We start from the raw sequence: 24,605 nt of genomic DNA, 5'->3' as shown, positions 1-24,605 counted from the left end.
ACCACATCCCCCAAAGGGACAACTGGGCAGGGGATTACGATGGATCGGTGGCGGTAGTCACTCAAACAGCTGTTGGCTCACCGCCATTCGAAAAGGTAGAGAAAGGCAAAGGTTACGTAGCTGTGCTAATTGGTGGCATTACAGTAATCAGTGTGTACTTTTCACCAAACAGAAGTGTGGCTGAGTTTGAAGACTTCTTAGTAGAACTAGGATTGATCATTGGTCGGTGTAACCCGCGCCCCGTGCTTGTTGCCGGTGACTTTAACGCTAAATCCGTGGCGTGGGGCTCGCCATCAACGGACAGGCGTGGTCAAGAATTAGAGGAGTGGGCAGTTACGACAGGTCTGGCCGTCCTTAATCGGGGGTCAGCCGATACATGCGTGCGGCAACAGGGCGGCTCTATTGTAGACGTGGCGTTTGCAAATGCCGCCATTGCACGCCGTATTCAGGAATGGAAAGTACTCGAGAGTGTAGAAACATTGTCGGACCATCGCTATATACGATTCAGTGTTTCTGCACTTCCAGATACTGCAAACGGTCCAATTAGCAAATCTTTGCCGGGCGATGGACCAAGATGGGCATTAAAACGTCTTGACAGGGATGCACTTCTTCTTGCCGCCGAGGTGCAGGCATGGAACCCGGTCCGGGGGGACCCTATTGATGTAGAGGCTGAGGCGAAATGGCTGGGTGAAGCCATTACCAGCATTTGCGATGCTGCAATGCCTCGAACTAAGCCTCTCCCTCCTAGACGTCAAGTTTACTGGTGGTCTCCGGAGCTTGCTCAATTAAGAGAGTCATGTGTTGCAGCGAGGCGCCTTTACAGTCACCAACGAAGGCGCAGACTCCGAGACATTACTCGGGAGACAGAATTGTATGCAGCATACAGAGAGCACGCAAAAAAACTGCATACCGCTATAAGGCAGGCAAAAGAGAGCTCATATCGGGAAATGCTTGAGACGTTAAATAACGATCCCTGGGGGCGACCATATAAAATGGTCAGAAACAAACTTCGCGCATGGGCTCCTCCCTTAACGCGAAGTTTGGAGCCGGATCTTCTACGAAATGTAGTGGAAGATCTTTTCCCGGCCTGTGACAATTTCACACCACCGGTCATGGCACCCCCCGCAGCAGTCGAAAACGATGAAGAGGAGACACCTGAGGTGTCTAGTGACGAACTAGGAGCAGCTGTGCTTAGACTCAGGGCCAAAAACAAAGCACCTGGGCCTGACGGTATACCAGGCCGCACCTTAGTCTTAGCCAGCAAAGCTCTGGAGTCACGACTGCTGCGTATGTTTTCAGCCTGCCTTCAACAAGGTAGATTTCCACGACAGTGGAAAACAGGCAAGCTGGTACTACTGAAGAAGGAAGGGCGGCCAGCGGACTCTCCATCTGCCTACCGCCCAATTGTTTTGCTTGACGAGATCGCAAAGCTGTTTGAGCGTATAATAGCTAGCCGTCTCATCAAGCATCTCATCCGAGTTGGCCCTGACGTTGCAGACTGCCAGTTTGGATTCCGCCACGGCCGGTCAACAGTCGGCGCTATTCAGCGGGTGAAGGTCCTGGCTGATGAGGCTGTGTCCCGGGGTGAAGTCATCCTAGCGGTATCCCTGGACATATCAAACGCCTTTAACTCCCTACCATGGGGCTGCGTTAAGGAGGCGCTGCGGTACCACCAGGTGCCAGATTATTTAAAGCGGACAGTTGACGCGTACCTTTCGGACAGGTCCGTCACTTACCCGGGTCGGGAAGAGTGGGCGAGACACCCAATGTCTTGCGGTGTTCCACAGGGGTCGATTCTAGGGCCACTCCTGTGGAATATCGGGTATGATTAGGTCTTGCGAGGAGAAAACTTACAAGACGTAAACCTCATCTGTTACGCCGATGACACACTAGTGACTGCCCGCGGGAAAACCTTTAGGGAGGCCGCCATACGCAACTGCCGGAGTTGCTGACGTTGTCGGTCGCATCCGGCGACTGGGGTTAAAAGTGGCCCTACATAAATCGGAAGCTTTATGCTTTCATGGGCCTCGCAAGGCGCCACCTCCGGCGGCACATATTATAGTGGGTGGAACACAGATCAACGTCCAGTCCACTATGAAGTACCTAGGTCTCACGCTTGATAGCCGATGGAACTTTCGCGCGCACTTCAAGTGCCTAATGCCGAAGCTGCTGGGAGCAGCTGGCGCTCTTGGGCGTATACTCCCAAACACGGGAGGGCCCAGAGCGTCGAGTCGACGGCTGTACATCGGGGTCGTCAGATCTATGGCCTTGTACGGAGCTCCAGTTTGGGCGGATATCTTAAAGAGGGAACAGGTAGCTCTACTTCGTGCACCACAGAGAGCTATCACTACGAGAGCTATAAGAGGATACCGTACCATCTCATTTGAAGCGGCATGTGTGCTGGCTGGGTCCCTACCATGGGATTTAGATGCAAAAGCCCTCGCAGTCGTTTACCGCTGGCGTGAGGAGGCGCATCTCAATGGAGACTCGCCAGCACCACGAGAAATCCTAGGATGGCGAGACGGAATTCGTGACGAAATGGTGGAAATTTGGGAACAGAGACTAGCGCAGCCCAGTGCAGGTCATCTCACCATTGAAGCGGTTCGTCCAGTCCTCAAGCAATGGCTTGACCGGACACATGGTGTGCTGACTTTCCGGCTCACACAGATCCTCTCGGGACATGGATGTTTCGGGAAGTATCTCAAGGACAGAGCCGGAAGGGAAGTAACTGCAGTGTGCCATCACTGCGACTGCCCGGAGGACACTGCACAGCACACTTTGGCAGTGTGCCCAGCATGGGAGGAAGAACGCAGCACTTTAAGCGCTGTGGTTGGTCATGACCTGTCTCTACCCTTCGTCATCCGAAATATGGTGGACAGCGATAGGTCATGGAAAGCTGTGCTGGACTTCTGCGAAGGAGTCATGGCCCAGAAGGAGATGGCAGAGCGTGGCAGGGAAGATGATCCAGCTTCCCAACCAATACGCCGAAAGCGTGTGGGGCGGCGGCGACTGGCGTATGACCGCCGACTACCCCCTTAAAGGGTCCTGTGGGCGACAGACTCGGGGACGTCTGCCGCCTACATAAAGGTCCCTGGGGCGGCAAGCACGCTGCATCTGAGGCGCGCGATATGGTGATTGGGAGGGCAAAACACCCTCCACAGATGTTATTAGTGGCTGACGAGGTTGCGGAGGAGTGCCGAAACGTGCCTGCGACCTCGTCCTGTAAGCCCTGAGGCGGCAATCGAGGGGTTTTAGTGGGTACACCATGGGTCTCATTAGCCTATATGGGAGTCCCACATAACCATCCCAGGCCGGTCCCTGCGCCTGGGATGGTATGCGTAATGCATTTCCCCTCGTTAAAAAAAAAAAGTAGGTTAGGTTAGGTTAGAACTGTGACCCCCTGGAGAATGAAACTGCTGGAAAAGTAGGTTAGGTTAGGTTAGAACTGTGACCCCTGGAAAATGAAACTGCTATCAGAAAGTAGGTTAGATTAGGTAATAATATGGGCAACAATTAATATGGCAATAATTGCTTATGGCGTTTGAATATTCTATGAAACCATATTATTGCACTTAATAATATGGCTAACAAATAGTATGGCATTGTATGATTATGGAAGGTAATATTCGGATAAACAACGAGTATGTCATATGATTTTTATGGTAAACAAATCATTCGGGCAAATGAAATTCAGGCAAGTTAGATTTGGGCAAATGAATATTATGTTAAATGACTGTCGGGCAAACAATAGACAACCAAATTATCCTGTATATATCTCACGAAAGTCGACTTATATTACAAAATGTTGGTTACAAAATAGGATCAATTAAAATTTGCTGACGTGGCTATGTACAATTTTTTTGAGAACTGCTCACCTAACCTAACCAATTCAAGCTATAGACGACCTTTATGAATACTCTGAAAAGTTAACCTTTTCAGAATTGTTACTACTGAATGATAATCTGGCAATCACTACATTAGAATAACTGTGTCATAATTTGTTAGCATTACAAAACGTTTTTATTGTTGTACGTTGATGTTGATATAGAATAAAATATTTTGCTCATATTTAAAATAAAGATTAGCAATATTGACAAAGCAAAATTTGGCTATTGACAACCGTTGAAAAATATTATAATGAACTATTAGAGACGATTTCTAACTAGTCTAGATTTAACGAAGTGTATGATTGTTTTGGGAGTAAGTCATTATCATTTACGGACCCTGTCTGTTCAAATCATGCCTGGCTGGATCTGAAATCAACAATAACAATGTTTAATTTAAAAATCGAAATAAATAAGATGTCATACGTTAAAGAAACAAAATATTTTTTTAATTTATATATGTACCTATCTATCTATCTATCTATAGTGTGAAAAAAAAACACAAATCAAAATATTTGTTAAAATAATTCAAGGGCTATCCAATGTATTGACTAACTAGTTGGACAGTCTAAGATAGTATATAGGTATTATTAGGTCCCGACCCCTTCTAAACGACGGCAACACGCTTCAAACAGCAACTATTAAACTTGTTTGCATTATTTAGAACACCGAAGGGATCTAAAGACATGTTCCTAATACCCAATTAAGATTTAAAGCATTAATTTAAATTGGCCAAGTTGCCAAACTAAGCGCGTTTGGAGCGACTTAATAGTAGGCATGAATGGAAATTATACGGCTGTCCCAAGACCATTAGCTATCATCCACAGTTCCACACTCATAAGACGCACGTCTCGGGGCGCGCAACGGACGTCTCCGCCACGCCGCGTGGCGCGCGCCGCGCCGCCTGGGGGCGCGTCTTACGTCCTTCCTATACAAAATGTACTGAGGAGACGTTTTTTGAATTACATTCAGGCGGCGTGGCGGAGACGTCCGTTGCGCGCCCCGAGACACGCGACGCTTAAGTGGGAACGCTGCCTTATGCTTGTCGACTTTTGTGTCTGGCTGTCTGCTTTGTGTGATGAAATGTAGCTAGTTTAGTGAAAGATTCAAGTTTCAATGTACATAGAAATAGTGTCTAATAGTGTTAAGGTTCCCACTTTATCTAACGGACAATTTAAAGGAAATTGGGAGAATTTCTATATTAAAGCACATTTTTAGGGTCCCACTTTGTCACTACATATGACAACGTTATTATACATATCGTTCTTAAGTTCCCGTATCTTACATATTATTAAAGTAATTGCATAATTAACTATCATTCAGTATGTGTGCAGTCTAGTTTCAGTAAAATATTGAATGTGTTGCTGAAAAACGAAACGATCCATTTTTACCAACTTTTGTTCAATTTACCATGTTTTTACTCAATTTACTTCTATACCTTTTATTCTCCATTCAGTTGATATTAAAATAAGTAAATTAATTAATAAAAATCTCTGGCATAAAATACTTCAAACATTTTTCTTTCAACCAAATTACAAAAAAATGTTTAAAACGAATTTCGCAATGTAAAATCCACCTGTAGGTAAGTACAATGGGCAACTCAAATGAAAAGCACATTTCATTATACAAATAGGTACCGAGTAAAACCTCGTCTGTGGTCCATCCGAGCAGACAATGGAGATATTGGACTGGCTGGAATCAATATCCATTAGCGTGCAGGAATATAGTTTTAGCATTTGGAACTATTAGTGCTAGTTTGAATTGCTAATCAGCCGAATGGACTTCAAAAATGTATATCGGTCTAATGCCCTATGACTATACCTAGATAGGCACAGTCAGCATCAGCGGTAGCGGACGAATATGTCTAAAACTTTCTATGTATATGAGTATTTGTATATTATATACAATATCGTTGTCTGAGTACCCACAAGTCTTCTTGAGCTTACCGTGGGACTCAGTCAATCTGTGTAAGAATGTCCTATAATATTTATTTATTTATAATACGTCTGGAATTGAATCCTGGTCAGATATTTGTTCCTGAGATTTGGATGTTTCTATATATTTAAGTACTAGCTTTTGCCCGCGGCTTCGCTCGCGTTAGAAAGAGACAAAAAGTAGCCCATGTCACTCTCCATCCCTTCAACTATCTCCACCTAAAAAATCACGTCAATTCGTCGCTCCGTTTTGCCGTGAAAGACGGACAAACAAACAGACACACACTTTCCCATTTATAGAGGTTGTAGAGGATGAAAATCCGTAGAGGGGTGGGGCGTGCGCGAGAGCGTAGTGAAAGGCGGCGTGTAGCAGACTTAGGCTTTTATTTCCAGTCGGCACTATGCTAAGTACAATAAACTAGGTATCAAAGGCCGTACAGCGTCCTTGAGGACAGCAGTCGAGCGCTAAGGGAGCGACGATAGATTTAGTCAAATGGTCCACCAAAGTCCCGATACGGTACATGAGGTGTGCACAAATTGACTCCTAACTTATTCTCAAATAAAACGTTGTTCAGTACATGAGGTCGTTATCCCAGGAAAAATCTTAATAGCGACAACTAACTTTGAAATGCGCCACAGCACAGCGACATCTATTGAGCTTTCTGTGTAACAGACAAGTTGATCTTAGTACTAACATTGTTGTTTGTTTTTTACATGTTTGACTACTTATTTACAATCTTTACATTTACTAGTTACTTCAGTAAAATATACAAGTTACGGGAACCGTGTCCCATGATTTAAATATTTAAACATCGAGGTTCAATATCACAATATTGATACCTGTGGCGCCATCTGTTGACGGACGGCCAAACTAACAATTTGACGAATTTTATCTAAGAGTTACATATTGACATGGTTACTATAAAATTCTAGGCACCCGTTAACATATGTTGCACTAGGTTTTAGAATTTTAAGTCTACGGGAACACTTAAATATTTGCTAAGTTCACTCGGAAAACCAGTACCGGTGGCGCCATCTAGTAGCGGCCGTTTAAACTAAGCTTGTTTGCACTGAGTTTATACGTTTTGGTAAATGTTCGCGTTACAGTCTCCCCCTCTGGAACTGCAGTCGACCCGGCGCAGTGACAGGAAAGTCGACGTTGAGTTGTGATCGGTGTGGGAGCACGTCCGCGTGCATTTCCGGTTGCTGGTACAGGGGTAGTCTCTGGGTCTCCCCCTCTTCCATAAGACTTTAGGTGCGTTCCGCAGTGTTTAGCTACTGCACACATCGGGCAACTGCTCCTAACAACGCCTGGCGTACCGCACTCATAACACGTGTAGACGGGCGGTGGCGGAGACGGCGCTGGCGCTGCTGTCGCAGTACAGGTACGAGTAGTGGTTGTGGCTGGTGGCAGCACTTCAACATTCACCGCTTTTCGAGCGGTCGCTTGTAGAGGCAAACTACGTATTGCGTCATTGAGACGTTTGAAACACGTAGCTGCTGTCAGGAACGTTTGCACGCAGGCTGGATCCCGTTTACCGACGAAGAAGAAAGTTGCCTTCGCGAAGGAGCTATGCTTCACCGGCGGCGGAGCAGGACGTACAGCGCTGGTGATCGCCTCCAATAGCTGCTGGAACTGTCCTTCTGACATGTTAACAGCCATTTCTACACGTTGTTCTCGCAAAATCTTCGCTCTTCGTGTCTCGACAGTCATCAACGTCGTGACGTCACAGCACGGCCTCGAGTTGGGCGCCAGATGTAGGGGATGAAAATCCGAAGAGGGGTGGGGCGTGCGCGAGAGCGTAGTGAAAGGCGGCGTGTAGCAGACTTAGGCTTTTATTTCCAGTCGGCACTATGCTAAGTACAATAAACTAGGTATCAAAGGCCGTACAGCGTCCTTGAGGACAGCAGTCGAGCGCTAAGGGAGCGATGATAGATTTAGTCAAATGGTCCACCAAAGTCCCGATACGGTACATAAGGTGTGCACGAATTGACTCCTAACTATTTCTCAAATAAAACGTTGTTCAGTACATGAGGTCGTTATCCCAGGAAAAATCTTAATAGCGACAACTAACTTTGAAATGCGCCACAGCACAGCGACATCTATTGAGCTTTCTGTGTAACAGACAAGTTGATCTTAGTACTAACATTGTTGTTTGTTTTTTACATGTTTGACTACTTATTTACAATCTTTACATTTACTAGTTACTTCAGTAAAATATACAAGTTACGGGAACCGTGTCCCATGATTTAAATATTTAAACATCGAGGTTCAATATCACAATATTGATACCTGTGGCGCCATCTGTTGACGGACGGCCAAACTAACAATTTGACGAATTTTATCTAAGAGTTACATATTGACATGGTTACTATAAAATTCTAGGCACCCGTTAACATATGTTGCACTAGGTTTTAGAATTTTAAGTCTACGGGAACACTTAAATATTTGCTAAGTTCACTCGGAAAACCAGTACCGGTGGCGCCATCTAGTAGCGGCCGTTTAAACTAAGCTTGTTTGCACTGAGTTTATACGTTTTGGTAAATGTTCGCGTTACAAGGTAATATTACTATGGATTAGTATGGATTACATAGTACTCTAATAGGTACCTACTCACAACACGGGCATTCTTGCCGAGCTTGTCGTGGCGTCGAAGAATGTCTTTATATTTATTTATTGATTTATTTTTTGTTCACATCGATCCTGTTACCCCGTCGCAAGTTTGTTTTGTTAAAAATGTTTACAGAACTCTTGGTCGAGAACTTTTCTTATGCAAATAAGACGCCTATTTTATTGTAGGAGAGTTCATAAAGCCACTTAAATATTTACAAGATCCAAACCAAGTAAAACGCGTGACAAGAATTATGTACACCAACATAAATTAACTGATGCTTTTTAGGGTTCCGTACCTCAAAAAGGAAAAACGGAACCCTTATAGAATCATCGTCTGTCTGTGCGTCGTCAGAGCCAATTTTCTCCGAAACTACTGAACCGATTAACTTGAAATTTGGCACGCATATGTAAACCTGTGATCCAAAGACGGACATGTAATTTAAATTAAGAAAATTTAATTATAGGGGCCACTTTTGGGGGGTAAAAGTGAAAATTAAAAATCAAAGTTTCTAGAACTATATTGTGTTACATATCAATTGAAATAGGTTTTTATAAGTATTTCAAAAATATTTTTTAATAATTTTTAGTAAGGTGATTTTCAAGTTATTTAAGTAAATAGGCAAAAAATTAACTGTGAATGAATTTGTATTCAGGGATCGTTAGTAAATAGTACCTAATTATGAACTGATAAATTAAGTAATTTCTTTGTTGTAACAAGATTTACCTATGTAACATGTAAACTAAATTATATACCTAAATTATGAACTGTATACTAAGATATATGTTGAATATTTAATAAGATGTTGAATATTACAATGTCATAATAATTAAAATGTTAAATAAGATAATTGACATTGTGTAATAAGAAATGACGTGTAAAATATGTAAAATTTTATCAATAAATGTATCTTATCTTATCTTATCTTATCCTATTAGAAATCTACAGTAAAGCGTAAGTCGGACTTAAAAGAAAAAAAAACTCAAATTACGAAAATCACTCACTGCCGCTGCAAGGAGTTACCAAATCTCTTGAAATTGTTTGAGCGCGTTTGAATATTACATATAAAATAATTTCTGTTTCGTTTTGTTCACAATATTGAAATAGAAATATAAATATTTTTTATTCATGGCAAAATAATACAAAAAAACCGGCCAAGAGCGTGTCGGGCCACGCTCAGTGTAAGGTTCCGTAGTTTTCCGTATTTTTCTCAAAAACTACTGAACCCGTTAAGCAAGCAGAACTTGCGGTAACATTGCTCAATGCTACATCTGGGAGCTTGAAACTTACAATTGCAACGTTGCAATGTTTGGGCAACGTTTGAGCCATATTGATGTTAAACGCTTTCGGCCGCGCTGTAGATAAACCCTGTAAGTTTCCCAGATCGGATTTTTACAACTTTCTATAACTTTGAATAGCAATGTTGCTGATACATTGAAATATCAACTTACTAGAAAGTTACGACGAAAACTTTTAAGAAGTTCATTTTTGTACATTGCAACAATAGCACATTATGCAACTTGTACGTAACTTACACGCTATTCATTACGGCAATGTTGCATTTACAATACACCAAAAAGTTTAAAGTTGTAAATTGTATCAACTTTTCACCGGTACCTTTTAATAAGTTACAAATGTAACATTGCTTTAATAACTCTAGTGAAGTTCCTTGTAAGTTACTCTTGTAATGTACCTAAAAGTTGCATTTGGTATGTTGTGTCAACGAATCACTGGCAACTTGTTCGTTTAGTGAAATAATAATATTGCTAGCATTTCCTAGATGCATGTTTTGTGCAAGCCACTCGTGAACCGTTCACACAATATTTCATAGGGATGTTTCAGGGAAGTTGATTTTTGTGGTTGATAGGATGTCACAAATTAACTGCACGCAAGGTGCTCTGCAAGCTGCGCGCGGACCGCCGCGGCTGTCGAGAACTCGCTAGTTTCGATCGCGAGTGAATTGGAACAAGCTAGATTCTCTCCAAAAACCGAAAGTCTGCTCGACAGGTTTGCGACGGTCCGTGTGCAGCTTAATACTTCCAAACATAATTTTAATGATTATGTATGATCAAAATAACTAGAAACGAAAAAGTCAAACTTAAAAAATACCACACACAAAAATCATTGATGTGTAAAACAAAAACATGGATATACAGACAACATAATTATTTTATTTGAAGTTTTTTCTTCAGGCCGGAAAAACATCACCATACTAATGAAAAGTGATACCTATGTATAGTTATGTAGTGTTACACATTTGAATTGAACGTATGTTACCATAATACACACAAACACTATTTTAAAACACTGCGTGAAAACTACGACGGTTAAGAGCCCACAGGACCCGAGCTCCTTCTCATATTTGAGGAGAATACACCCGTCGCGTTGAAGAGGCGTCACTTAGGCCGTTCGCATATGCACCTACTCAAATCCTCCTCGCCTCAGGTGACATACCTGCAAAAATTTAAATTCATTCAATCTGTAATTTTGATTGCACACGTGAAACATGAGTTTGCAGCTGATGAGATGAAGGACTTATGATATTTTGTATGATTAAACGTATTGATTATTATTATGATTTGCCTGAGCGCTCTTTGAGCTCGCAACCTGCACAGTCTTCAATATGTCTGCACGATTTCTTAGAAACTGAAACTGATAAAAGTCTTCAAGACGTGGAGACTTTGCAAGTGTGGTTTTGTACAGGCAAGTTTCCAGTACTAGAAATATTTTATACCATACAAAATTACAAATGAAGCATCAGATAATTATAAGAAACACATTGGCAGAAGTTATTTTTTAATCAAATTGCTATTGAATATGTCTGATAGAAATATATTAAGTAGGGTGCATTGTGGTAATTCCGAAAGTCGTCTAATTTCTAAAGTCACAGAAAAATCACCATTATTTCCATCATATCAAGATTCCCCTTTTTAAATTACCTGAGCATTTCTGTGCTTCGAAATTACCCCAATGCACACCAAATGAGTTGACCGTGACGTCACTAAACACGAATTCGAATCGGCGAAATTGGGTTTAAAAATATGGCAGATTATTTTTAAACCCAATTTCTATTTAAGAAGTCGCATTGAAATTTATAATGAATGAGTTGACCGTGACGTCAGTCGACACGTTTTTATGTATGCGTAATATCACCCTTCGATCTTCTTTTGTTTCAGACTTATTCACGAAAATGTAAAAAATAATCAAGGTAATTTTTAAACTGTGATATTACATAAACCAAACCAAGTAAGCGAGAGTAACCAAATAAAGTCAGAATTAGAGATGGGCCGAATATTCGGTAAATATTCGGTATTCGGCATATTCGGCAAGTTTTTCAATGTTCGTTTTCGGCCGAATAATTCGGTTGCATTGCCGAATATTTACCGAATAAACAAAGTACATAACTAATGAAGATCTTACGTATTCCATTCGATAATAAGCTCCTCCTCCTAGCTTTCTATATAAGGAACTACTAAAAAGAGATAATTCACTATGCGTCAAAATATAAATACAAAGTTGAAAAAACCGTAGTTTAAGACTTGAGTAGAGTTCAGAGTTGTTTTAACTAAGTTTTAGTTAAATCCACTAAATCGTAAGAACATATGTAGTTCTAGTGACATTATCCATCATTTAATAGTTTTAATCTTAACTTCCGTTATCCTCCATCCTCCACAACCATTATCCATCATTTAATAGTTTTAATCTTAACATCCGCTTTCTAAATATGGCGTAACCGAATATTCGGCCGAATGTTCGGTTCGGTAAGAGCTGAACCGAATGTTCGGCCGAATATTCGTATTCGGCAAAGTCCATATTCGGCCCATCTCTAGTCAAAATGAAAGAACATGAAATGGAGTACATAACAGCAGAGGCTGGTCCATACAAGCCGATTCCCACCGGCTTGCCTAAAATTGATTACTAGGAAAGTACATACCTAATGTTAAGGTCAGGTTCCTTTTTGCTCAGTGTTGCCTAGCAGAAATTTTCACCAGCCCCACTGATACATAATGCATATTTTTAGACATTCATATTCTTCTATTTCTATTCTCGAACCACTCGCTTCGCTCGTGGTTCAACTATAGGATCCTTTCACTTGCTCGTTTTTCAATTCCACACTCGGCGTTAAAATACAACTTTGCCCCCTTGTATAACAAATAACAATAACTATTATTTTTCTCATCCAAGTTCAAGGATATGAATGACTGTAAAAATATGCATTATTGGGGAATGGAATGGGGTTTCCATTTCATGCTTTCTCATTCTGACTTTATTTGGAAACAAAAGAAGATCGAAGGCTGATATTACGCATAAAGTGTACTTAGGGCCTGTCACTAATGCACCTCAAATTACAACCAAATCCCTTGCAGGGGCCAATCTTCTTAGAGCCTGCTAGACGCTTTATGTATATCACTTTTATTTTCTGAAATTAACTCTTTTCCTTATGGAGCCAATAATTCTTTAAATTTAGTAACCCGTGATTTCCGCGCAAAATGTTTGCGAACTAACAGTTTTAGTTTTGCTTCGTCAATCTCCTGGCTCTCGTTATCACTACTGGTACTGTCATTGTCCGACATTTTGTATTTACTGAATAAAAATACATAAATAAATAAATGAAGAGAAGGGTAACAATGTGCAAGCTAACCAAATTCCACCGGGGCGAAGCAAGGAGGCGACACTGTCGAGCTGACACGTGGGTCTCCAGTCGGAGAACAGCCCGTGGCAGTAGCAGAGCGCTGCGCCACAAATACAACCATCTGAAATATTCGGTGCGTGGGATAAAGCAAGTGCGAATGCAATAACAGCAAATGCGCAAAATGTTGGTTAATGAGGTGCAGAAACAGTGAATTAGAAAACCCAGGAAAATTTATGAACACATACATAATTAGCAATTAAATGCTAATGAAATTTAAACAAATCTCTTGGGTTAATTAATCTGAGCTAGGACTACCAAAGGGTTAAGTGGGACTATTTAGGTGACGTTTTTATACTTGTCACACAATGAAACACAAAATAAACATTGTAGACAAGATACAAATATTGCACCCTCGACGGCTTTTAATTGTCAAGTTGAAATAATAGACAACCACAACTGACTAAAAACCTAAATTAATCTATGCTTAACTGCGCCTTAAATGTCTGACAGAGGCACAAAAATATTCAATAAATCTAACTAATTGTGTACCTGTAAGTATTGGTAAATTAGAAGCAAATAAAATTATACTTATTATTTTTAAATCTTTACGTTTGCTATAATAGTTAGGCAGACTTCTCTACACGGTGTTTCCGGTATCACTCAAAACCTCAGACACCCCAACTGATTTTTATTTTTTAAACTCATCTAGAGTATTCATCTTTTAATCTGATCGTTACTTTTTTTTTAATTGAATTTTTAATTTTCTGTACAGCTCTACTTGACTTGTAGCTCTACACTCAATAAAATAATTGCTAACTACCATCATAAACCATAAGACTATTTATTTGTGTACGTTACTGCAACGACATAAGGTTTACCAATAGACAGCTAAGATGTCACTGTAAAACACTTTAAAGCTTTGTCACAGTAAACTTCAAATTGGACAGGTAATCGCAGTAAGCAAATAAACTCAATATTCAAAATGACAAGGTTGTAATTAGGTACGAGTTCAATTTGTTATGACTTATGATAAACATTAAGATTAAACTGACAAACAACGTCAAACTAGTAGCGGAAAAAATAATCGTCCAAGTAACCGGCCAGTATTAATACCCCTAAATACTGAAAAAAGGTAAACAACCTCTAGCAATGCGATATACACAATGTTGTATTACGAGTACAATAGAATGGGCACGTAAAAAATAACTAATAATACTAATTTAAACAAAAATATTACCCCCATCAAGATATAGCTCAATCGATTCTACTCTCGATTCTGAACAATGTGTTTTCAGGTTTTTAGTGTTAAGTGAAACACGGTGTATACGTACCGTTTATGTGTGGCTTGTGGCGGAGGCTTTATAATGCCTAATCCACGAACTCACGACACTATTCACAACAAATCGAAAAGGGGTGCAAGGAAATCAAAGTAGAGGTATAAATAGAATGGGCAACTTACTTTGTTAACTTCGAGATAGATCCGCCGCATCACATGGACCAGCGATGTTCACCTCGCCCGATGATAGTGCAGGAACAGGGATAGCTTCTTATAGGTCCGTTGCGGATTTCACTGGTCATTGCTCGCAGGCCGGGTCTTGTTGCTGGTTGCCAACTTGTCCAAGATGAAGCAGCAACAAAAACAACCCTGAACACAGTAAAAAGTTATATTAAATTGAATATTTAAAATAAAGTGCGTAATGCGCAGACGTTGGAGATGTGATGCGTGATGCGCGGGCGCGGCCGCGACGCTCTGAGCCGATGCTCGCCGTTCCCGCGACGCGACCCGGAATTGTCCTCCAAACGTATTCAGACTAAACTAAGTGAATTGAATTCATATTGTTTATTATATAAATACTAGCGAATAAATACTTAGCGGGGTACTTGTGTTGTAGGCTTCTTTCTGTAATAAACCAATTTTACACAAATCAACCTAGTCCCGCTGCCGCTGGCTGCCAGGCTCATTTGTTCACTATATATCACTGTGTTAATAATTCATGCATAATTAAAGAAACAAAATACTTACTGCATGATCATGGTCTTCAATGTGATCCATTTTTTGATACAGCACTTTATTACAGCAAGAACAGACACGCAACGCTCGAGACGAGAGGAAATGAAAGATGGCGACGGCAGGCAGTGTTGCCAGGTCCAATTTGAAAAAACAGGAGACACATGTCCTAAAAATCAGGAGAAATCAGGAGACATAATTTCTCCAAAGTCATAAATTGATGATATTATTCTTCTTTTAGTTTATTTTCACAATTATTTGTAACATCTACGTTAATTAAATATTTAAAAAAAATATGGTCAGTCAAATCTTGTCATTTAAAACTTGGTTCATAATACTATTACTATGACGTATTTAAGGCAGTGTTATGTACAGTACAGATGTAGTGCGAAAAGGTTTTCCTTCGTGTTTTTACGGAAAAATTCGTCATTGTCATGCTAGTTCAGACAGTTTCAGTACGTTTTGTACGTAAAAATAAGAAGGAAAGTATTTTTGCACTACATCTGTATTATTACTGCAATTTGCCGATTGCCGCCATACACTCACTTCGAGAAATTTGAATAGAATAGAATTTTAACACCATAATCGTGAACACTAAGAAATTTCTCACAAAGTCAGGAGATTTTCGGGAAAAATTAGGAGATATTTGGGAAAATCAGGAAATTTTTGGTAAAAATCAGGAGATCAGGAATTCAGGAGATGCACCTCGAAATCAGGAGATCTCCTGATAAATCAGGAGATCTGGCAACACTGACGGCAGGACATCACGGACGGCGATCCGGGGTTGCCAACCAACTCTAATAATTTATTTTACATTTACACCTTTATCCGTAGTTATAATATGTACTCTGTGTCCGTAGTCAACTTTTTCGCTACAATGATTATAATAGTAGCACTTCCATTCCAAGTCGTTGCGAATTCGTTTATTTTGCTATATTTGGCTAAAAACGACTATGTGTGGAGGATTAACTTGTCTATATTTGCTGAAATACGCTTATTCGACCGCTTGTCAGTTTTTACTTTTCAAAGGACGCAGCATGAATATTTTGAGTTGGCATGCTAAGTGTGGATGTCGTGTTTGTGAATGTGATATCATAAATTAATATAACACGTGTCGATTTAAAACACTCCCTTCGGTCGTGTTTTAATTTATCGCCACTCGTTTCGAACTTCCTTTTTACGCACTTGTATCGTAATGTACTATTTTAGTACAGATGGTGTTTTTACGCACTAGTGTGAGAAGTGGTTCCATTATATTCCAGGTCGTATTGTACTGAAAAACATCGTACGACACACGTACGAAAAGGAAATTCGTAACTCGTGTTGATTTAGTGCCCTTCGGTCATGTTTAATTTATCGCCACTCGTTTCGAACTTCCTTTTTTATGCACTTGTATCGTATGTCCTATTTTGGTGTAAATCTGGTCCGCCTCTAAAATTCCTTCATAATATATTTTGGCCCCCAAAGAAAAAAGGTTCTGCACCACTGCTCTGTATAGTAAGTTTTATTTATATATTCTTAAAACTCGTAAAATGTGGATTTTAAGTTTATTATGGATATCAAGTTTTGCATTTGAATGTTACAAAATATTTAGGGTCTGTTTCACAATTTCCAAATAAATAATCAACAAATAAATAAATTAACTGCTATATAAAACTTCCCGTTAAAAACAGTTTGCGTTTCACAAACGTGAACTGTTTTTAATGGGAATAAATTATAAATTTACCCCAGTAAATTTATGTACCAGTTTGCTTGCTTATTGTAAGTTAGAGCTGGCAACATCGTAAAAATGTTTCGGTTTACGGAATATGTGAATTTTTTCACTTTACAAAATAAACTTTAAATGTATATTCTATTATATAACAATTATTAATGATACATTTTTTTTATCGAGAACTTTTATGTGGATACAATCATATTCTTTGATGTGGATCGAAACAACTGTCAAAATGCGTTGCATTGCATTGTAGCTGGAAACAAATTATGAGACGCGACGCGTCCGCGGACGCATGGCCACTGCTGCGATGTAGAATCTACAGTGGCGTCTACATTGTAGATAAGATAATGAATATACTCGGAATTGTGCAAACTATCGGACGTAACGTAAGCCATGGACATGGCCTTGAGCGTTTGGTTTCAGACATAAAACCTGGCCGCCAGATGTTTTAAGACTGCAAGTCGCGGTCGTCAGCCACGTCCGTATGACGCGTCCCATAATTTGTTTCTAGCTTAATGCAAATGTCAAAGAAACTAGAAACTTAGAAAGTTTTAGCAACCGTTCGGTTGACTTTTATTGGGCATTTTTAGCGTGTGCGTGTTTCTTTTGAACTTCAGTTTGCCAATGCGCTTGAATCAGTGGCAAAGAGTATTATTAGTATATATCAGTGGACTGGGCTGCGGTGGTAGAACGCTCGAGGCACGATTGTCACAGGCTCGCGCAATCACTACTTAACATATTAGTTGACAAATTTAACACATGTTTTCCTATACTTACGTAAACAACCACAACAGCACAGGAGGGCTGAAGCCTCAGTGCAGCACCTGTTTTGACTCCCAGTGAGAATGAGTGACAGTCTGCCAAAGACAGTAGGTATGTTTATAAATTATTGCTTAGATTTATTTACAAACTAGCTTTTAGAAATAGACAAAAGTAGCCTATGACAGTCTCCATCCTTTCAACTATCTCCACTTAAAAAATTACGACAATTCGTCGCTCCGTTTTGCAGTGAAGGACGGACAAACAAACAGACACACACTTTCCCATTTATAATATTAGTATGGATTAATTAATAACATACAATACAACATTAAATTCAGACTTTCTATGTAACAGTTTTTTTCTACCTCTATGTTAACTGTGAATAACGTTTTATATATTTTTTATTTACTAATGTATTCATATTCTTCTGTTTCAGTTACTTGCAGTTTGCACAAATACCCTTCACATGATTGCAATAATGCAGATGAATCTAAGTGGTATGTACTTAATAATGTGTGTAACATATCAAGGAAGTTAACAATATTATTCTACATTGAATTTTATACCTGTTTCAGTATTGGTAACTTCACCATCCTGTGTAGCCGAAGAAGCACCTGTATGTCCACCAAAAACCAGAGCACATAATATATAAAAGAACAAGTACAGAAGGCTCACAGTCAACAACCTGTCAACGGACTGCATGTGACATTGAGTTCTATTGCGAAGCGAGAAGGTCATCAAACTATGGGCCGGGAACTCTTAGCCGCCGGAATGTATGAAAGAAATGTGGAGTGAGCCACCCCCGACAAGAGTTATTTTTTTATAATAATCAGATAGAACTGTCACAAATAGAAGAGTTAAAATTCACTGCAATTGATCAACCACAGATTTTGTATAAAAAAAATGCCTATGTGATTAATGTTGAGTGTATTCTGAATATTTTATGAAATACCTATATTTTTGTTTTATTTGTATAAATGATTGCATCTCTTCTAAATATACTGACTAGATGGCTTTCAATATCATTAAAATCAACCCTACCTTCAAATTTACAAATTGGTAGCAAAAACATTATGCATGCAAGTACAGTTGGGGACAGCCAGAGTTAAATATTATAGGACGTTCTTCACAGATTTCTTTTTGTTGGACGTTTTTCTTTTAAATAAAAACTTTATTTAATGGTGAACGATTTGAAAGAATAACAATATGAAACCTAAAAAAAATACCTAGAAATAACTACTTAACCCTTAAATGTATGGTGATGTATCACACATTTGATGGCCTGTGGTTCAATATGTAGATATCCGAAATCACATTTATAGCCATTGAACTACTATGTACAGCTTAATTATTATTCAGTATTTATTGTTATTAAATAAATTCAATAATATTATGATTTACTATTTATTATTTAAGGATAAAGATGAAATAGCGGAAAAGTGTGAGAAAACAGGATGGTGGCGATTTTTAGTATGTGATTTAGGCAGATTTTTTCGGAGTTAGTAATTAGTTTATGTTTAAACATTATATCACATGGGTTTCAGAAATAGTATACCTTTCTAATAGTAGTAAAACTTTACAAATAAAACTTGCCAATAATTATATATTTATATAAATAAGTTTTGGCCTATTTAACTTCTAACACTGATTTGGTATTAAAATCAGTAGGTATTAAATATTTTTTTATTATTTTTCCTACAGTCAGAAAACCATTCACATATATTCATATCTCGTTAAAAGAAAAATTCATGCATTTAAGGGTTAAATTTAAAACCAATTATAAAAAGAAAATTCCATCTAAAAGTTCCGCCTGCGGCATGGTGCCCATTATAAGTATGCTGGCGGCAATTCCTCTCTGTATTGCCAGAGCGATACGTTGAGAGAAATATGCTCCAGCTCTGGGGTCTCCTGTGGAGTCAATGAGCCGTGCCGACAGAGGTCCCAAAAAGGCTTTCATGTCTGCCGACCAAGGACCCAGTGTCTCCATAGCATCAAGTGCCGCAAACTCGTAGTCCTTCGTCAAGAACGAGTAAGTATTTACGGCGCTTGAGAATCTGGGCCTGGTCAGCTGCACCACCAGCCTGAGTGCGGGTCGCCTGGATATGGGACTGCGCGAACGTATCTACGCATGTCGCGTCCCATAGGTACTAGGGTTCTGCCTAGTTTCCATGGCACCAAAGTTGATACGGGTTATATCGTTGAAGGAGAGATCATTTTGTGATAACGCAGCTAAATTATAAAAAATATATTTAAAACGGTCAATGACTGTAATGTTGATGTTAAATGTTTTATAAACGTAATTATTACAAATTGGTGCAACATTGAGAAATTAATTCTTAAAAAAAACAATTGCTGTGACATTGTATTTATAAGTAATGTGTAATGTTACAAAAAAAAATACCAGTTCTATCAAAAGGTTTTATTGGCGGAAATGTTAATTTGTGATATTACAGCAACTGCATAAAACCAATATTTCAAGTGGTCAATTGCAGTAATATTGATTTTGAACATTTGGGAAACTTTAAGTTTAGACATTGAGGTAATATCGAAAACTTGATGTTTCAAAGTTAATGTTGCCGTAACGTTGCGTATATAACATAACTAATACCTTGTTGCAGCAATGTAATAAATGAACATTTAAATAACTTGTGATCAAAACATCCTCGCAATATTATAATATCAGTTTTCATTTGTCATGTTATAGTAATATAGTATTAGTAATTTTCTGAAAGGTTCAAATTACCAATAAGTTGAATGTTGTTGTCATATTTTTTCGACTTTACGTTCTAAACTTACAAATGTGAGGTATGTAAACTTACTGCAAGTTATTGTAAGTTTCATGCTCAGTGGGAACCTATCAAGTTCAAAACAATTTTCCTACGAAGTCTTTATAAAGTTCTACTTTTGTGATTTTTTTCATATTTTTTAAACATATGGTTCAAAAGTTAGAGGGGGGACACACTTTTTTTTCCTGTAGGAGCGATTATTTCCGAAAATATGAATATTATCAAAAAACGATTTTAGTAAACCCTTATTCATTTTTAAATACCTATCCAACAATATATCAAACGATAGGATTGCAATGAAAAAAAAAATCACTCCCCACTTTACGTGTAGGGGGGGTACCTTAATAAAACATTTTTTTCCACTTTTTATTTTTGCACTTTGTCGGCGTGATTGATATACATATTGGTACCAAATTTCAGCGTTCTAGTGCTAACGGTCACTGAGATTATCCGCGGACGGACGGACGGACGGACAGACAGACAGACAGACAGACATGGCGAAATTATAAGGGTTCCTAGTTGACTACGGAACCCTAAAAAGACACACAAATACAGATCAACAACAGACACACATAACATCACAAAAAGGTATGTAGGTAGGTACACATAATTACATATATTGATTATTCGCAAAAATGACTTAAGTTCCTACTAAAAAGGAGGCGCTTAAGCCCTTCTTGTAGTAAACGGAACCCTTACTAACGCGAGTAGAACTCGCACTTGGCCGGTTTAAAAAAAAATGCGTTTTCGGCACTGGGGAGAACAACATAATATATTCATAACTTCTGATTAGTTTTCGGCCACTGAATAAATTTAAAAGTGGAAAATGAACAACATAATATATTTATGCCAAAATTCAAGCTCTACGTTATAGTTCATGATTATTAAATCTCAAAAAGATAACTTACAGATTAGTTTAATGACCTTAAAGTTGGGTATGTAATGCTTTTCCTCTAAAATTTTATCTGAATAATTATGCATGGAATTACATCGTAGGCACTTTAGCATTTCAGAAAAAGTTAATAGTTAATTCAGTGGCGGCTGGTGAAAATTTCTGCTAGGCAACACTGAGCAAAAATATACCTATCTTTGCATTAGGCACTTTACAATAAAAAGGTAAGTAACATAACAATAACAACAAACAAAAGAGATAATGAAATAATAAGTGAGAATAATTAATAAATAATATTAAATACACTGACAAAATAGAAATGTCCTAATTAATATTCTTACCCCCTTATTCATAAACGTACTCTAAAGATATCATGCCGATAAAGTTCGTTTGTCCCTTTCCGACGTAGTGGTTTGATAGAAAAGGACAACCAAATAAACCAAAAAGGACAATAATATATATATATACATATATATATATATATATATATATATATATATATATATATATATATATATATATATATATATATATATATATATATATATATATATATATATATATATATATCCATTAGTATGGATTTTCAATAAAGCTATACTGTTGAATAATTGCATAAGTAGGTATAGGTTTGTACTAGAGTAAAGTACCTACTGTTAGGCACAGAGTAGAATCTGTGCTTAACAGATACTGTTTGTTTCTTCTTTAGCAGTTACTTGAAAGAAAAAGCACTTGTTACACCTCGCCCCCGCTCTTTACAATAGTTTGTAAGAGTTATTGCTCCTTATCTTATCTGGCGCCCTTTACGGATGCACTTTGATCGTTGCCCTTTTGTGCTCATGGCTCATCCCTTTCTAAGTAAAGCCTTAAGGTTAAGCCTATTACGGGCAACGGCAACTTTTGTGTTCGTCTCTATAGCCGCAAATCTGAGGACCGGGGTTGTGTGACTATCTCTTTCTTTCGAACCATACGATAGTACTCTTTATTATACTGTGCTTCTACTATGATGGTACGAGTGTAAAATTTTGTGAGCAGAATATATACTTACCACTTACCCAAATCCGATGCCCGAGGGTTGTCTGGAAGAGATCACTCTTAAGCGATAAGAACGCCTGTTATTATGTACATCAGTTTAGTTGATTTTCTATTTCTTGTGCATTACTTGTAAACTATGACAGGTGTGCAATAAAGAGTAGTACTTACCTCTTTATTTGTGGCACTTGTACAGTAGTACAAGTGCCACAATAGTTATTTGTTATACGAGGGACGTTCAAAAAGTAATGAGAATGGATATGTTCCTGTATCTTGATTTAATTTTTCTTAACTTGTCCATTATTAATACTAGATTCACCTACTTTTATCAATTTTAAAGCAGTTAATTTGACTTTATTCAAGGTCAAATTACTTTACCCACTAGTGGATAAAATGCGTTTTTACCCGCTGGTATCAAAGGCCAAAACACGTGTTTCCGAGCTAGTGAGGGGAATTTTTTTTTAAACCAGTGGCGATAAATTAAAACACGAACGAAGGGAGTGTTTTGAATCGACACGGCGACACAAGTTATGAATTCCCTTTTCGCACGTGTATTGTAACAATGTTTTACAGTAGGTACATAATTATGGCCACTGGCCATATAAAGTTTCGACATGAAAAATAATGTACCACTTTGTTAAATAGAGCAAATAAAGACACCACATGTAATGTAAACAGATTTTACACTTTCTTCTATCTTGTTTGCAATGTTTTTATTTATCCCCAATCGTTGCACCTTTCTTACTTTTAGCACGTGGATCGCAATATTACTATTCTTTATAGGATCAGTTTTTGAGAGTCATAATAACGGTAGAGATATTATGTGGATTAGCGAGTTATACGGCTCACAATGTCGACTAGGATGGTCTTTTAAGTGTTATTTTAAAGCAGAATTATATTAGGAAAGTAGTAAAAATGAACCGTAACCTATAAAAATACTCAAGGCTTCGTTTCTACAATCGTTTCCGGTTCCAAGCCTTGGCCCGATATTGCGATTTCTTTAAGTTATTAATCCTTGAGATACAATATTATTCCAGTCTTAGGATATCTCCAGGTAAATTAAAGGTTACTTGGGCAACAGTATTATTTTCCTGACTTAACCTAGATAGCTTTGACGACCGGTCTGGCTCAGTCGGTAGTGACCCTGCCTGCTAAGCCGCGGTCCTGGGTTTGAATCCCGGTAAGGGCATTTATTTGTGTGATGAGCACGGATATTTGTTCCTGAGTCATGGATGTTTTCTAAATATATAAGTATGTATTTATCTATTTAAGTATATATATCGTCGCTTAGCACCCATAGTACAAGCTTTGCTTAGTTTGGGGCTAAGTTGATCTGTGTAAGGTGTCCCCAATATTTATTTATTTATTTATTTATTTATATTTCAGTTACTTATAAGAAGCGCCTGGCATCCGTTGGCTCGTTGGGTGGACGACATTCGAAAAACTGCGGGGCACTTCTGGATGAGGTTAGCCCAGGACCGGGATAAGTGGCGTACACAAAGGGAGGCATTTGCTCAGCAGTGGGCTATTAACGGCTGAAATGATGATGATGATGATTTATATTCTATTCTGCAGGAGTGTTCAGGCAGGCAATTATGGTCGCGCGATAAATGATAAAACATCTGGCCGTCCCTATCGCACTTACTAATAGTGCGATAAGGACGGCCTGATATTTTATCGTCTATCGCGCGACCATACTACCTGTGCAGGTTACGATAGTTATATATACTGTTACCCATAACAAGGAACAATTTAATAAATTAACTTAAGAATATATAATTAAATATTTAGGTTGCCGAAAAATAGATACGATGGATCTCAATTTCCCGATAATATTTACTACTAAATACTTATTAAACTAAATAATTTCTTCGTTCTAGTTTTCGCACTACCTACCATACTTAAGTAGGTTACATACATTATAAACTGAAATCGATGTTATAATACACACCAATTGCCGGTAAGTGAAAAAACGTTACGCGTTATACAATCTAGGAACACTATTTTTAATTACATTTCAAAATTATCTATTTCACAAAACTGCATGATTTGCTACAACTACAATGTATTTATTTTTATTTATTTAAACTTTATTGCACAGTAAAAACCGGCCAAGTGCGAGTCGGGCTCGCGCACAAAGGGTTCCGTAGCAGCAAACCAAAATTACAGTTAAATCAACCTATCTCAAAAACTATAAGAGATACTTTGATCAAACCAAAAATCGTTGAAAGAGTTAATTAGCATGCATCACCTCTATTTTTTTTAGAATTTTATACCCCGTAGTTATAAAAATAGAGGGGGGGACATACTTTTTACGACTTTGAGAGCTGATATCTCAAAAACCG

General features: G+C 38.6%; 1 protein-coding gene and 1 long non-coding RNA gene across 2 annotated transcripts in view; one reads left to right on the top strand and one right to left on the bottom strand.

Moving 5' to 3' along the window:
- The window catches only part of LOC125231071 (probable G-protein coupled receptor CG31760), a 197,663-nt gene that overhangs the window by 80,715 nt on the left and 92,343 nt on the right, over positions 1–24,605 (bottom strand). Inside the window, exon 2 of the mRNA XM_048136416.1 lies at positions 4,224–4,253. The gene's annotated coding sequence lies outside the window, so the exon portion shown is untranslated. The remainder of the gene's footprint in view (positions 1–4,223; positions 4,254–24,605) is intronic.
- Positions 16,960–18,505, top strand: LOC125231087. Its single transcript, XR_007177591.1, has 3 exons — positions 16,960–17,661; positions 17,987–18,047; positions 18,126–18,505. It is a non-coding gene; the product is annotated as an uncharacterized LOC125231087 (long non-coding RNA).

This window comes from Leguminivora glycinivorella, chromosome 11, assembly GCF_023078275.1.
Source record: "Leguminivora glycinivorella isolate SPB_JAAS2020 chromosome 11, LegGlyc_1.1, whole genome shotgun sequence".
NCBI classification, from domain to species: domain Eukaryota; kingdom Metazoa; phylum Arthropoda; class Insecta; order Lepidoptera; family Tortricidae; genus Leguminivora; species Leguminivora glycinivorella.
Note: the sequence above shows the minus strand (reverse complement) of the source record. Positions and strands in the feature narration are given on the sequence as shown.